The 14,176-nt window shown below is 38.2% G+C and overlaps 1 long non-coding RNA gene and 1 pseudogene across 1 annotated transcript in view; one reads left to right on the top strand and one right to left on the bottom strand.

Annotated features, from left to right (window-relative positions):
- LOC133072046 (uncharacterized) overlaps positions 1–14,176 on the bottom strand; it is a 199,096-nt gene that overhangs the window by 82,421 nt on the left and 102,499 nt on the right. The gene's annotated exons all lie outside the window — the stretch shown is intronic.
- On the top strand, positions 3,790–4,286 carry LOC133072734 (gametocyte-specific factor 1-like; annotated as a pseudogene).

The raw sequence follows: 14,176 nt of genomic DNA on the forward strand, positions 1-14,176 counted from the left end.
GTACAATATTTTGAAAATCTTTATTGAACCAGTCACTCTAGGGTGTAAACTGATCTTCTAATCTCTACCTGCCTTAAGGCTCAAATATGATGTTGGGGTTGTAAAGAAGGATCACTTGACAAAAGGAAATAAAATCTAGAGAGAACAGAGTCTTGACACAAAGGCTCCTTCCATTCAGCAAAAGAACAAGACCAGTAAGAGTGCTTTGGGGTGGAGGTGGGGGAAGGCAAAGAGGGAGAGAGACAGGAGAGGCAAGTGGAGGTGGGACACAGGAGACAGGTGCTATTTCTCCAGGGTTTGACCTAGAGACTTGTGGAGAAGGGGGATTAGCTAAACCGGGGAGCCGGGGGATGTTGAAAGTAGAGTTCTGCATACTGTGCCTCCCATTTGGTTGCCTGGGAGAAATCCACCGGGCCGGGTGTCCTAGGCCAACATGGGGTGGGCCCAGCAGCATAAAGAGAGTGGACAAGTCTGGCCAAAGAAAAGCATCATCTCCCTAGCTTTCGAGTGGACAACCCAGAAGATTCCATATGCTCCCACAATGGAAGTGATGGAAAGGATGGTAAAGGTATGCATTGAGATCCAAAGCAGCCTGCCATGAGGCCCACCATGGTGAGAGGTAGGGGACCCCACAGTGAATCTGCAGGATGAACTACTCAGGCCCAGGAATAAGATGGAGGATATGGCAGATCTTCTCCATACTCTTCATGGGGTTCTCAAGGCAAGAATGCTGAAGTAGTTTGCTATTCCCTTCTCCAGTGGACCACATTTTGTCAGAACTTTCCACCACGACCCCTCTGTCTTGGGTAGCCCTACACATCATGGCTCATAGTTTCATTGAGTGAGACAAGGCTGTAAGTCAAAGAAAGCAGGGAAAACCACTAGGCCATTCAGGTATCATCTAAATCAAATCCCTCACGATTATATAATAGAAGTGACAAATAGACTCAAGGCATTAGTTAGGTCTGATAGAATGTCTGAAGAACTATGGACAGAGGTTTCTAACACTGTACAGAAAGCAGTGATCAAAACTATACCCAAGGAGGGGAAAATGCAAAAAGACAAAATGATTGTCTGAAGAGACCTCACAAATAGCTGAGGAAAGAAGAGAAGCAAAAGGCAAAGGAGAAAAGGAAAGATATACCCATCTGAATGCAGAGTTCCAAAGAATAGCAAAGAGAGATAAGAAAGCCTTCCTAAGTGAACAATGCAAAGAAATAGAGGAAAACAATAGAATGGAAAAGACTAAAGATCTCTTCAAGAAAATTAGAGCTACCAAGGGAACACTTCATGCAAAGATTGGCACAATAAAGGACAAAAATGGTATGGACCTAGCGGAAGTAGAAGATATTAAGAAGAGGTGGCAAGAATACACAGAAAAACTATACAAAAAAGATCTTCATGACCCAGATAACCACAATGGTGTGATCACTCACCTAGGGCCAGATATCCTGGAGTGCAAAGTCAAGTGGGTCTTAGGAAGCATCACGACGAACAAAGCTAGTAGAGGTGATAGAATTCCAGCTGAGCTATTTCAAATCCTGAAAGATGATGCTGTGAAAGTGCTGCACTCAATATGCCAGCAAATTTGGAAAACTCAGCAGTGGCCACAGGACTGGAAAAGGTCAGCTTTCATTCCAATTCCGAAGAAGGGCAATGCCAAAGAATGTTCAAACTATTGCACAGTTCTCATTTCACATGCTAACAAGGTAATGCTCAAAATTCTTCAAATTAGGCTTCAACAGTATGTGAACCAAGAACTTTCACATGTACAAATTGGATTTAGAAAAGGCTGAAGAACCAGAGATCAAATTGCCAATATCATTGGATCATAGAAAAAGCAAGAAAATTCCAGAAAAACACCTACTTCTGCTTCATTGACTACACTAAATCATTTGACTGTGTGAATTACAACAAACTGTGGAAAATTCTTTAAAAGATGGGAATACCAGACCACCTGACCTGTCTCCTGAGAAATCTGTATGCAGGTCAGGAAGCAACAGTTAGAACTGGACATGGAACAATGGACTGGTTCCAAATTGGGAAAGGAGTATGTCAAGCCTGTAGATTGTCACTCTGCTTATTTAACTTCTATGCAGAGTACATCATGTGAAATGCCGGGCTGGATGAAGCATAAGCTGGAATCAAGATTGCTGGGAGAAATATCAATAACCTCAGATATATAGATGACAGCACCCTGATGGCAGAAAGCGAAGAGGAACTAAAGGGCCTCTTAATGAAGGTGAAATAGAAGAGTGAAAAAGCTGGCTTAAAACTCAACATTCAAAAAACTAAGATCATGGCATCCCATCCCATCACTTCATGGGAAATAAATGGAGAAATTATGGAAACAGTGGCAGACTTTATTTCTGGGGGCTCCAAAATCACCACAGATGGTGACTGTAGCCATGAAATTAAAAGACACTTGCTCCTTGGAAGAAAAGCTATGACCAACCTAGATGGCATATTAAAAAGCAGAGACATTACTTTGCCAACAAAGGTTTTCAGTGTATGGTCAAAGCTATGGTTTTCCCAGTAGTCATGTATGGATGTGAGAACTGGACATAAAGAAAGCTGAGCACTGAAGAATTTATGCTTTTTAACTGTGGTGTTGGAGAAGACTCTTGAGAGTCCCTTGGACTGCAAGAAGATCAAACAAGTCAATCATAAAGGAAATCAGTCCTGAATATTCATTAGAAGGACTAATGCTGAAGCTGAAGCTCCATACTTTGGCAACCTGATGGGAAGAACTGACTCATTGGAAAAGACCCTGATGCTGGGAAAGACTGAAGGCAGGGGAGAAGGGTACGACAGAGGATAAGATGGTTGGATGGCATCATAGACTCAATGGGACATGAATTTGAGAAAACTCTGGGAGCTGGTGAAGGACAGGGAAGCCTGGCATGCAGTAATCCATGTGGTTGCAAAGAGTCGTACACAACTTAGCCACTAAACAACAACAATGGCAGATTCTCAGCAAGGTCTCCATGAAGAACCTAGATGGGGTTAAGGAAGCAGAACGGGGCCACTTGGTCCTCCCAAGATGGGAAATAAGAAGAGAGGAACAAGTATGTGTTGATAAGCCACAGATTTCATGGTGGACACCGGAAGGACAGTCATGTTATTCATATCTCATATGAATAAACTCATACCAGTATGAGTTTAGCTCTGTAAGCACTCAACATATAGTTATTCAATATTTGGTAGCATACAGTTTATGGTCTTAAAGGTAGGATAAAAGTCCTAGCTGATTCAAAGTTGCAAGGCTCCCATCTACTGGTAATTTGCTCAAATTTCAGGCACATGATTCTTGAAATTGTTGACAATTTAAGAAGAGCCAAATATAATTCATACACAGTGACAAAGAACATCACAATTTCTCAAAATTGCTCAAAATTCTTGTTGATGTTCAAATGTAAATTGAGAATTTCTAGAGAAGGGTATAGAAATATGAAACAAAGATTTCATTTCCAAGTTGTTTTCAGTATTATAAAATTCCCTTCATCTTGGAGATCATTTATGTCACTGTTAGAGAAAATACATACATAGGGGTTGGAAAGGTAATAAAAACATTTTGAGAGGAAAAGCTATAAGGACTGATTACCCTCCAAGAATTTTAATGGAAAAAGATAAAAAACAATCATGTAGTCCTACTCAGCACTGTCTAACAGAAATATAATGAGCCACATATGCATTTTAAATTTTCTAGTGGTCACATTTAAAAAATAGGTGACTAGGGGGAGAGAGTGTCTCAGCCAAGCACTTGGACTTGGCTCCTTCATTTCCAACATGGAAGAAACTTACACTGATACCCTGGACCCTGAAAGGCTGTTACAATGTCCCTATGATTTAAAAAAAAAAAAAAAAATCAGATATGTGCCTGCAGGTTTCCTTATCATCTTATCAAGTACAAAAAGAATAATCCTGATTATTTAAAAAATCTGGCTATCTGCCCCTTAAGTGCTTACCATCCTCTGGCTGAAATCAGGCATATCTCAAGCTGTGATGACAAAAGCTCCATTGAGCAGGGTATAGTCATCCAGGAACCTTGGACAAGAGACTCTGACTGACAGCTCATAGCAGTTGCCCTCCTCACAATGAACACGGGGATGGAAGATTTGTAGGAACAGACCAGCACCCCATTTGTCTGAAGGCACTGCCAACTACTGTGGTAACAACAGCCCTGCCAGCCAAGCAACATTGTTATGGTGCCTACGAGTAACCTGGCTTTAGGCATGCAAGTTCCCAAGCCTCTAACATGGAAAAACAGTGGACATGCACAGTAACTGAATATCTATCTCATCAAATGCGAGTCCCTTGCTTCTTCCTGCTACAGCGGGTTCTTCATTTTTTTTCCTCCTAACCTGATTATAGAAAGATAAATTATCTGTGACTTTCAAAGTGACAAGTACCTTTTTTTTCTCCCCCTCTATGAGTGCTTAATCATTTGACGCAAGAAAGAAACTTCATGCTCAGAACTGTTTCAAATAAACCATCACTACAGATAATTTGAAAAATAAATAAATTAAAAATAAGAAGCAAAAAGAAACGAGTAAAAGTAGTCTCAATAGTAATACTTTGTCTAATGCAAGGTATCTAAAACATTTCTCATTTCAGAAGCAAAAAGAAATGAGTAAAAGCAGTCTCAATAGTAATATTTTGTCTAATGCAAGGTATCTAAAATATTTCTCATTTCAGGTATAATCAGTATAAAAATATTAATGAGACATTTTATTTTTTTTTCATACTAAGTCTTCAAAATCCATTGTACATTCTACACTTAGAGTATATCTCAATATGGATGCTAAATATTCAGTGGTTAAAGTAAAATCCAGTCCTACCAAAATAATAAATTTGTGTTTAGCAGAAAAATGTTACCCTGCTACCTTCTATTTTAAATTTAAAATACTTAAAATTTTAAAATACTTAAAATTTTGGTTTCTTAGTCACATTAGCCATATTTCAAGTGCTCAACTTGAATGGCTAGTAAATACCCTGTTATACAGCAAATATCCAAGTTGCTAATTAGCACAGGTACAAAACTGATGTACACTGAATGAATGACTGAATAACTTGTCTGAGTTCCACAGTTTACTAGCTGCCACTTTCATGTTTTTACACTGAACAATCATCGGGACTAACTGGATATGAGAGGAAAGGGATAAAGGAGCCAAAGAGTTTGGGAGGAAGCCATAAGGAGAATCAGAGTGCCGTGGGCAGCATCAGAAATGCTGAGAACGGAGACTTGGTTCAGAAGGGAACATAATGAATATTGGAGCTCTGAAAGTTCCTTGCCGTGAGGAATATAGCTCCTAACAAAGCTCCCGGGGATCATCAGTAGCACCAACAGAATCTACCATCACAACTGCTCATATCTCTTGGTCCACACTGTCCAGCGGCTACACACAATCCTGTCCTCTCTGGTCTGAAACCGAAGTCAAACTCCAGCGGCACTGTGCTTGGTTCTGTTAGTCTGACCCATGATTCTCGGGATGTTTGCATGAATTTCACACCCACCTGTTTCCTCATGGTTGCTCTGAACCCTGAATTTCAACTGCTGCCTGTTCTCTCCTCCTAGCGCCCTCCTGCCATCCCCGACCACAGCCTTTCCCTTCTGACCTTCTTCTAGCCTATGCCCCTGAGTTTTGTCATGCCCAGCCCTAGCCATCTCTCTTTTTTTTTTTTTCGGCCAAGCAACATGGCATATATTGATGCAGGATCTTAGTCCCCCAAGCAGGAATTAAACCCATGCCACCTGCAGTGGAAGCATGGAGTCTTAACACTGGACCACCAGGGAAGTCCCCAGTCCATCCTTTTTTTTAATCAATTCACTTTTTAATTTTTGACATTACAGAACAAAACTGAAATCTATTAATATTCTATGCTTACATTTCTTAGAGACAAACAGAAATAAAATTCACAAATCAAAAACTGAAAACAAGCAAAAAAACAGGTAAGAGTTTATAAAAACTAAATATGGATCTGAGCATTAACAGCTGAACAGAGAATGTGATTTTCAACTGTACGCTTACAAATGACAACAAGTCCCAGTCATAGGCATGACTCGGACTTCAAGTCATGTCTGTGACACCTCACCTGAATACCTCTGTATCTGTGGTAGGCAACCTCTCAGATGACCCCCAGTGATCCTCACCTCCCAATATCTGTGTCCTGATAATGCCCAACAGAAGACAGCAAACGTGATGGACTATAACTTCTTTGGATAACTTTCCTCTTAGATTCTCTTTCTTACCTTCTCATTCACTTATTCTGAACAAAGCCAATTGCAGTGTTGCAAGCTGCCCTACAGAGAGGTCCACATAGCAAAGAACCAGGGACCTCTCAGACCAACAATCCATGAAGAATTTTGGAAGGAGTGAATTCGGAAGCAGAACCACCTCCAGTCAAGCCTTCAGGTGAGACTTGTGCTCTGGTCAACACTTTGATTGCAGCCTTGTGAGATACCTTGGGGTTTCCCAGGCAGCTCAGTGGTAAAGAATCCACCTGGCAATTCAGGAGCTGCAGAAGACACAGGTTCGAACCTCGAGGCAAAGACAACTAGCTAAGTTGCATCCAGATCTCTAACCTACAGAAACCGTGTTTTTAAACTAAGTTTTGGAGTAATTTGTTACACAGCAAGAGATAACTAATACAGCCTGGAACCCTAGTTTTCTTATAGAAAATTCAGATAATATGTCCTATCTACAGTGAATTGAATTTTGGACATTTCAAGTGATCACAAGATATTCAAACCAGAATGTGCACAAGATAATCGCTAAAACAGACCTGGAGCCTAAGGAACGGTTAGCATCAAGATTAAAAAGGAAGTCATGACAATGTGTTGACCGTCTTTGAAGACTTTGAATGTAAATATGAAGCATTTGTCAAATGGATGAGGGGAATAATTCGTTTCTTCCCTTGTGAGTCTCACTTGGCAGAGAGAAGGGAGCTCATGAGAAACATTTGGGGAAATTTACAAACATATCCACAGCCTCACCTTCCCCATTTAAACCAGACTTAAATCAGAATCTCCAGGAAGAAAATTCAGTCATGTACATTTTTCTAAGTTCTAAGAGAGTAGAACTTAAAAACACATTAATCTCTTATATAGAATTCCATATGGTCCAGATCTGTTACAGGTTCAATATAACCAAGTTTTCCAGAAGGCCTCCATTATAACACAAGCATTTCTTTAACAAGCTAGCATCATAGCACAGAACTGTACCATAGTTGATAGCATAAGTCACCTTCTTTCATATTAAAAGTATCCTCTAAAAATGAATTTCAGTGATCAGTGGACTTACACACAGGAACTTCTTTTAATACCTCACCTGATCTCTCACTGAGGCAATGAGAAATTTGAAGTTTCATTATGATAGACTTGAGGATCTGTAAATTATTTCTAAATGCCTAATAGAAACTATAAAAATTATATTTTTACCAAGGATAAAAACTACAGGCTAACTAAAATGTCATGTCTTCAATTAAACAGAAATTAATCACTATACCTATTACTAGCATATTATTAAATTATTATTATCATATGTTAATTAGTATAAAGATGGGCAGTTAATGACCCAATAGAAACCACCTAGATCAGTATCCCATCTTGATTTTGTAACTGATCTTGAACCTAATACAAAGTGATAGCCAAATTAAAGTGAATCACACTTAAGTACCTCTAGACACGTTTGAATTTTGTTACTAGCAGTTAGTATAGTAGAAAAATCAACAGTATTAGAATCAGAGAATATTAGAACCTGTGCTGTCCTATCTGTACAAAGGGAATTTCCAAATGTCAGTTTTTTTCATCTGTCATGTGGGGATAATGCCAAAGGATTCTGGGAAATTAAATGAGAAAATGTGGCAGCCTGATGCTTAGCAAACAGCACAAAGCTTAGCACATAGTAGAAGTTCAACAGTTGTTGTTGCCTCTTGTCTTTAATCAAATATTTATGCAATCTATATTAATATACTTGTAAATCTTGATGAATATGGATCATTGATTATAATTCAGATCAATAACTCAATCTCCCAAGGCAAAAGAAATAAAAGCAAAAATAAACAAATGGGACCTAATCAAATATACAAGCTTATGCACAGGAAAGGAAACCATGAACAAAATAAAAAAAACAACCTACAGAATGGAATAAAACATTTGCAAACAATGTGACCAACAAGAGGCTAACATCCAAGATATACAAATAACTCATGCTCATATTCAGTATGAGTATATATAACTCAGTATCAAAAAAAAATACTTAATCAAAAAATGGTCAGAAGACACAAACAGATATTTCTCTAAAAAAGATATACAGATGGTCAACAAGCACATGAAAGAATGTTCAACATTGTAATTACTACAGTAACACAAATCAAAACCTCAATCAGTCAGTCACCAATCAGTCACTTAATCACCAGTCAGCATAACCATTATCAAAAAGTCTACAAATAACAAATGCTGGAGAGGGTGTGGGGAAAAGGGAACCCTTCTATAATGTTCGTAGGAATGTAAAGTGGTAGAACCACTATGGAAAACAATATGGAGTTTCTTTAAAAACCTAAAAATAGAGCTACCATATGATCCATCAGTCCTACTCCTGGGCATATATCCAAAAAGACAAAAAGTCTAATTTGAAAATGATACATGTACCCCAAAATTCACAGAAGCACTACTTACAATAGTCAAGACATGGAAACAACTCAAGTGCCCAACAAAAGAAGAATGGTTTAAGAAGATGCGATCTCTGCTTCTTAATCTCACACACACACATACACACACACGCACACACACTGGAATATTACTCAGACAGAAAGAAACAATGAAATATTGCCATTTGCAGCAATATGGATGGATGTAGAGAATATCTAAGTCACTGTCAGACAGACAAAGATAAATATATATCTCATATGTGTAATTAAAAAATAATACAAATGAATTTATATACAGAAGAGAAACAAACTCACAGACATATAAAACAAACTTATGATTATCAAAGGGAAAAGGAATGAGGGAAGGATAAATTAGGAGTATGGGATTAGTAGATACAAACTATTATGCACAAAATGGGCTTCCCTGGTGACTCAGCGGTAAAGAATCCACTGCCAATGCAGGAGACATGGGTTCAATCCCTGGGTCGTGAAGATCCCCTGGAGAAGGAAAAATTGTTGCCTAGAAAATCCCATGGACAGAGAAGCCTGGCAGGCTACCGTTCCTGGGGTGGCAAAAGAATCAGACACAACTTAGGGAATAAACAACAATAGTAATGCACAAAATAGATAAGTAACAAGGATTTGCTATATAAAACAGGGCACTTTATTCAGTATCTTATAATAAACTATAATGGAAAATAATCTAAAATACATATGTTAGAAAAAATAATTTAGATCAATATTGAAATAAATAATTTCTTTGATATGAAAATTTTTAAAACAGAGAGTCCACAGTGAAAAAACAATACAACGGGTCTCTGACAATGTTTAAAGCTTGTGAATAACTGACAACCCAAATATGTTCTAGTATACTTTAATTCTGCTCAGCGTCTTCTTTGACAGAAATGATGAAAAGCATCTCATCACATTTCATATTCTCCATCATAGCCTTCATATTTGTGTGTATATATAACCCAAATGGGAACATACTAAGTGTTGTTCTCTAGAGCTTAGTTTTCATTTGTAATAATAAGTTGCAGACAGATTTCCATGTTAGTACATATAGCTGTAACTCAATCTTTAATATACTAACATTAACTATACTTAATATACTAACATTTATTTAATTAGTCTCTTTTGAGGCACATTTAAATGTTTCAAAATTTTCACTATTATAAATTATCCTTATCTGTGAATCTCTGTACATGTGTCTTTAGACACTGGGGTATTTCTCTAGGATTGCATAAATTATGAATGCACTTAGCTGGCAGTAACAAAAACCATACCAAGAATGATTGTTAAAATGGATTTCCTCACATAATAAAATGCTGAAAGGTAAGCAATTGCTAGCATTGTTCTTTCAATCCTTCTACTCCGATATCTTCAGCTATTATTTATGCTCATTATGTTCATTATTTTATATGCTTTTGAACTGTGGTGTTGGAGAAGACTCTTGTCCCTAGGACTGCAAGGAGACCCAACCAGTCCATTCTAAAGGAAATCAGTCCTGAATATTCATTGGAAGGACTGATGCTGAAGCTGAAACTCCAATACTTTGGCCACCTGATGCGAAGAACTAATTCATTGAAAAAGACCCTGATGCTGGGAAAGATTGAAAGCAGGGGGAGAAAGGTACGACAGAGGATAAGATGGTTGGATGGCATCACCGACTCGATGGACATGAGTTTGAGTAAGCTCTGGAAGTTGGTGATGGACAGGGACGCCTGGCGTGCTGCAGTCCATGAGGTCGCAAAGAGTTGGACATGACTGAGTGACTGAACTGAAATGATGTTCATTATTTATGTTCTCCAGGTACCACATCTGCACCCCAGCATCCCAGCAAGAAGGAGGTTTCAGGAACCAAAACTTCCTCCTAGAAGGGAAGTGCCCCAGCAGACTTTCACCAATGACGTTTTGCTCAGAACTGTGCTACACACCCATCCCCAGACCAATCACAGGCAAAGAAGAATGGAGTCATCATGACCAGCTGAAATCCACCATGATCCATTTCCTGGATCTTGGGGCTACAGCCTATCAGCTCTGAGCTCACTGAACAATTTAATCTGTCAGAGTCTTAAGACTCTTGCGAAAGAAAAGGGGAATGGAGACTGGCTACCGGAAAGCAGTGAACAGTATCTTTGACAGATTCTAAAGGAGAATTGCTAAGCCAAAGGGTATATGGCACTACATTCTACATTTGCAATACCAATCACCAAATTACCTTCCAAAAATAGTGTATGGAATGAAAGTTCCAGTAACATCTATGAAATGGCTGAATTGCCCACATTCAACAACCCTGGTCTTCTAAATTTTTCTAAATGTTTGCCAATCTGATAAGCAGAAAATAATCAAATGCAAAGTTATATAGATATGAGTAGATAGATGATAGAATCAAATAGTATATTTTGTACATATTTCATTATTAGTGTAGATGAGAATTTCTTAATATATTTAATGACCACTTGAATTTCTTTTTCTGTGAATTGCCAGTATAAAAATGCCTTTATTCACTTTTCTATTTTTTTTTTTTGCTTTAACATATTATGAGCATTAACTCCTTTTTACAAATACATTTACCAGTTTATTTCTTGACTCTCCCATTTGTTTCTGCTCTTTCACCCAATTCAGATGCTTTTAGTTTGTTTTAAGTCAAATCTATTCATCCTTCCATTTATATACTCAGATCTTGGCAACATGCTATGAAAGATCATGCCTGCTTCAAGACTGGAAAATATTCTCTCTTTTAGTACTGCAATTTAAGGAATAGATCCTTAAACTACTTGAAATTGATTTTTTAATATAGTGACACATTATCTACATATATTTTCCCAAATTGTCACTCAGTTATAAGTGATATTTATAACTTTTATTTCTAATTAATTTTAAAAGCCCCCACACATGTTCTGTGGCATTACCAAAGTTTTAATTACTGTAGATTTCAAGTATCAGATCATGAGTTACTTACAGCAAAATTCAGGCTTAAATTGGAAAAAGTAGGGAAAACCACTAGGCCATTTAGGTATGAACTAAATCAACTCCCTTATGATTATACAATGAAGGTGACAGATAGATTCAAGGAATTAGATCTGGTAGATAGAGTGCCTGAAGAACTATAGACCGGGTCGGTTCGTAACATTGTAAAGGAGGCAGTGACCAAAATCATCCCAAAGAAAAAGAAATGCAAGAAAGAGAAGTGGTTGTGTGAGGAGCCTTTATAAATAGCTGAGGAAAGAAGAGAAGCTAAAGGCAAGGGAGAAAGGGAAAGATACACTCAACTGAATGCAGTTCCAGAGAATAGCAAGGAGAGATAAGAGGCTTATCTTTGCATTGTGCAAAGAAACAGAGGAAAACAATAGAATGAAAAAGACTAGAGATATCTTCAAGAAAATTGGTGATATCAAGGAAACATTTCATGCAAGGATAGGCACAGTAAAGGACAGAAAGCATAAGGACCTAACAGAAGCAGAAGAGATTAAGAAGAGGAGGCAAGAATACACAGAAGAACTAAAGTTCTTAATGACCTGGATAACCATGATGGTGTGGTCAGTCACTTAGAGTTGGACATTCTGGAGTGTGAGGCCAAGTGGGCCTTAGGGAGGATTACTATGAACAAAGTTAGGGGAGGTAACAGAATTCCAACTGAGCTATTTAAAATTCTAAAAAATGATGTTGTTAAAGTGCTGGACTCAACATGTCAGCAAATTTGGAAAACGCAGCAGAAGCCACAGGACTAGAAAAGTCAGTTTTCATTCCAATTCCAAAGAAGGACAATGCCAGAGAATGTTCAAACTACTGTAAAACTGTGCTCATTTCACATGCCAGCAAGGTTATGCTTAAAATCCTTCAAGCTTGACTTCAGCAATACATGAACCAAGAACTTCTAGATGTACAAGTTGGGCTCAAAGAGGCAGAGGAACCAGAGATCAAATTGCTAACATTTGTTGGGTCATGGAGAAAGCAAAGGAGTTCCAGAAAAACATCTCCTTCTGCTTCATTGACTATCCTAAAGCCTTTCACTGTGTGGATCACAAAAAAATGTGGAAAATTCTTAAACAGATATATACCAGATCACCTGAGAAACCTGTACTTGGGTCAAGAAGCAACAGTTAGAACCGAACATGGAACTGATTGGTCCCAAACTGGGAAAGGGGTACAGCAAGATTGTATATTGTCATCCTGCTTATTTAACTTATATGCAGAGTACTGTAGTCCACCAGGCTCCTCTGTCCTTTGAACTCTCCAGGCAAGAATACCGGAATGGGTTACAATTTCCTTCTCCAGGGGATTTTCCTGATTCAGGAATCAAGCCTGGGTCTCCTGCACTGCAGGCAGATTCTTTACTGTCTGAGTCATCAGAGAAGCCCTATATACAGAGTACATCATGTGAAACGCCAGGCTGGATGAATCACAAGCTGGAATCAAGATTGCTGGGAGAAATATCAACAACCTCAGATATGCAGATGATACCAGTCTAATGGCAGAAAGTGAAGAGGAACTAAAGAGCCTCTTGATGAGAGTGAAAGAGGAGAGTGAAAAAGCTGACTTGAAACTCAGTATTCAAAAAACTAAGATCATGGTATCTGGTCCCATCACTTCACAGGAAATAGAGGGGGAAAAGTGGAAGCAACAGATTTTATTTACTTGGGCTCCATAAATCACTTAGACAGTGACTGCAGCCATGAAATTAAAAGACACTTGCTCCTTGGAAGAAAAGCTATAACAAAACTAGACAGCATATTAAAAAGCACAGACATCATTTTGCTACCAAAGGTCCATATAGTCAAAACCATGGTTTTTCCAGTAGTCATGTATGGATGTGAGAGTTGGACCATAAAGAAGGCTGAGTGCTGAACTGATGCTTTCAAATTGTAGTGCTAGATAAGACTCTTAAGAGTCCGTTGGACTGCAAGAAGATTAAACCAGTCAATCCTAAAGGAAATCAACCCAGAATAGTCATTGGAAGGACTGATGCTGAAACTGAAGCTTCAATACTTTGGCCACTTGATGCAAAGAGTCGACTCACTGGAAAAGACCCTGATGCTACAAAAGATTGAAAGCAAAAGGAAGAAGAGGTGGCAGAGGATGAGATGGTTAGAAAGCATCACTGACTTAAAGGACGTGAATTTGAGCCAATTCCAGAAGAGAGTGAAGGACAAAAGAGCCTGTCATGCTATAGTGCATGGGGCTGCAAAGACTCAGACACGACTTAAAGACTGAACAACAAAGAGTTTGTGCTGATAACTTGCAATGCAATTACTTTACTATAATTATTGTTTTTTCTACAGTTTCTGAACATTCTTTCACATGTCTTTTTCTATGTAAGAAATGTGATCAAATTTTCAAGATTAAAAGAAATAATTGGTCAGTGTACTTACTGAAATTTTATTCCATTTATAGTTTAGTGAGGGGAGCATCTTTACAGTTCTGCATCTTGCTACTCAGGAACATAATATTATTAGAAAATGATGTGATATATTGGTGGAAGAGAATAATAACAATAATAAATTCTACCTCGGCACAGTCA

This window comes from Dama dama, chromosome 18 (assembly GCF_033118175.1).
Source record: "Dama dama isolate Ldn47 chromosome 18, ASM3311817v1, whole genome shotgun sequence".
Classification (NCBI taxonomy): Eukaryota; Metazoa; Chordata; class Mammalia; order Artiodactyla; family Cervidae; genus Dama; species Dama dama.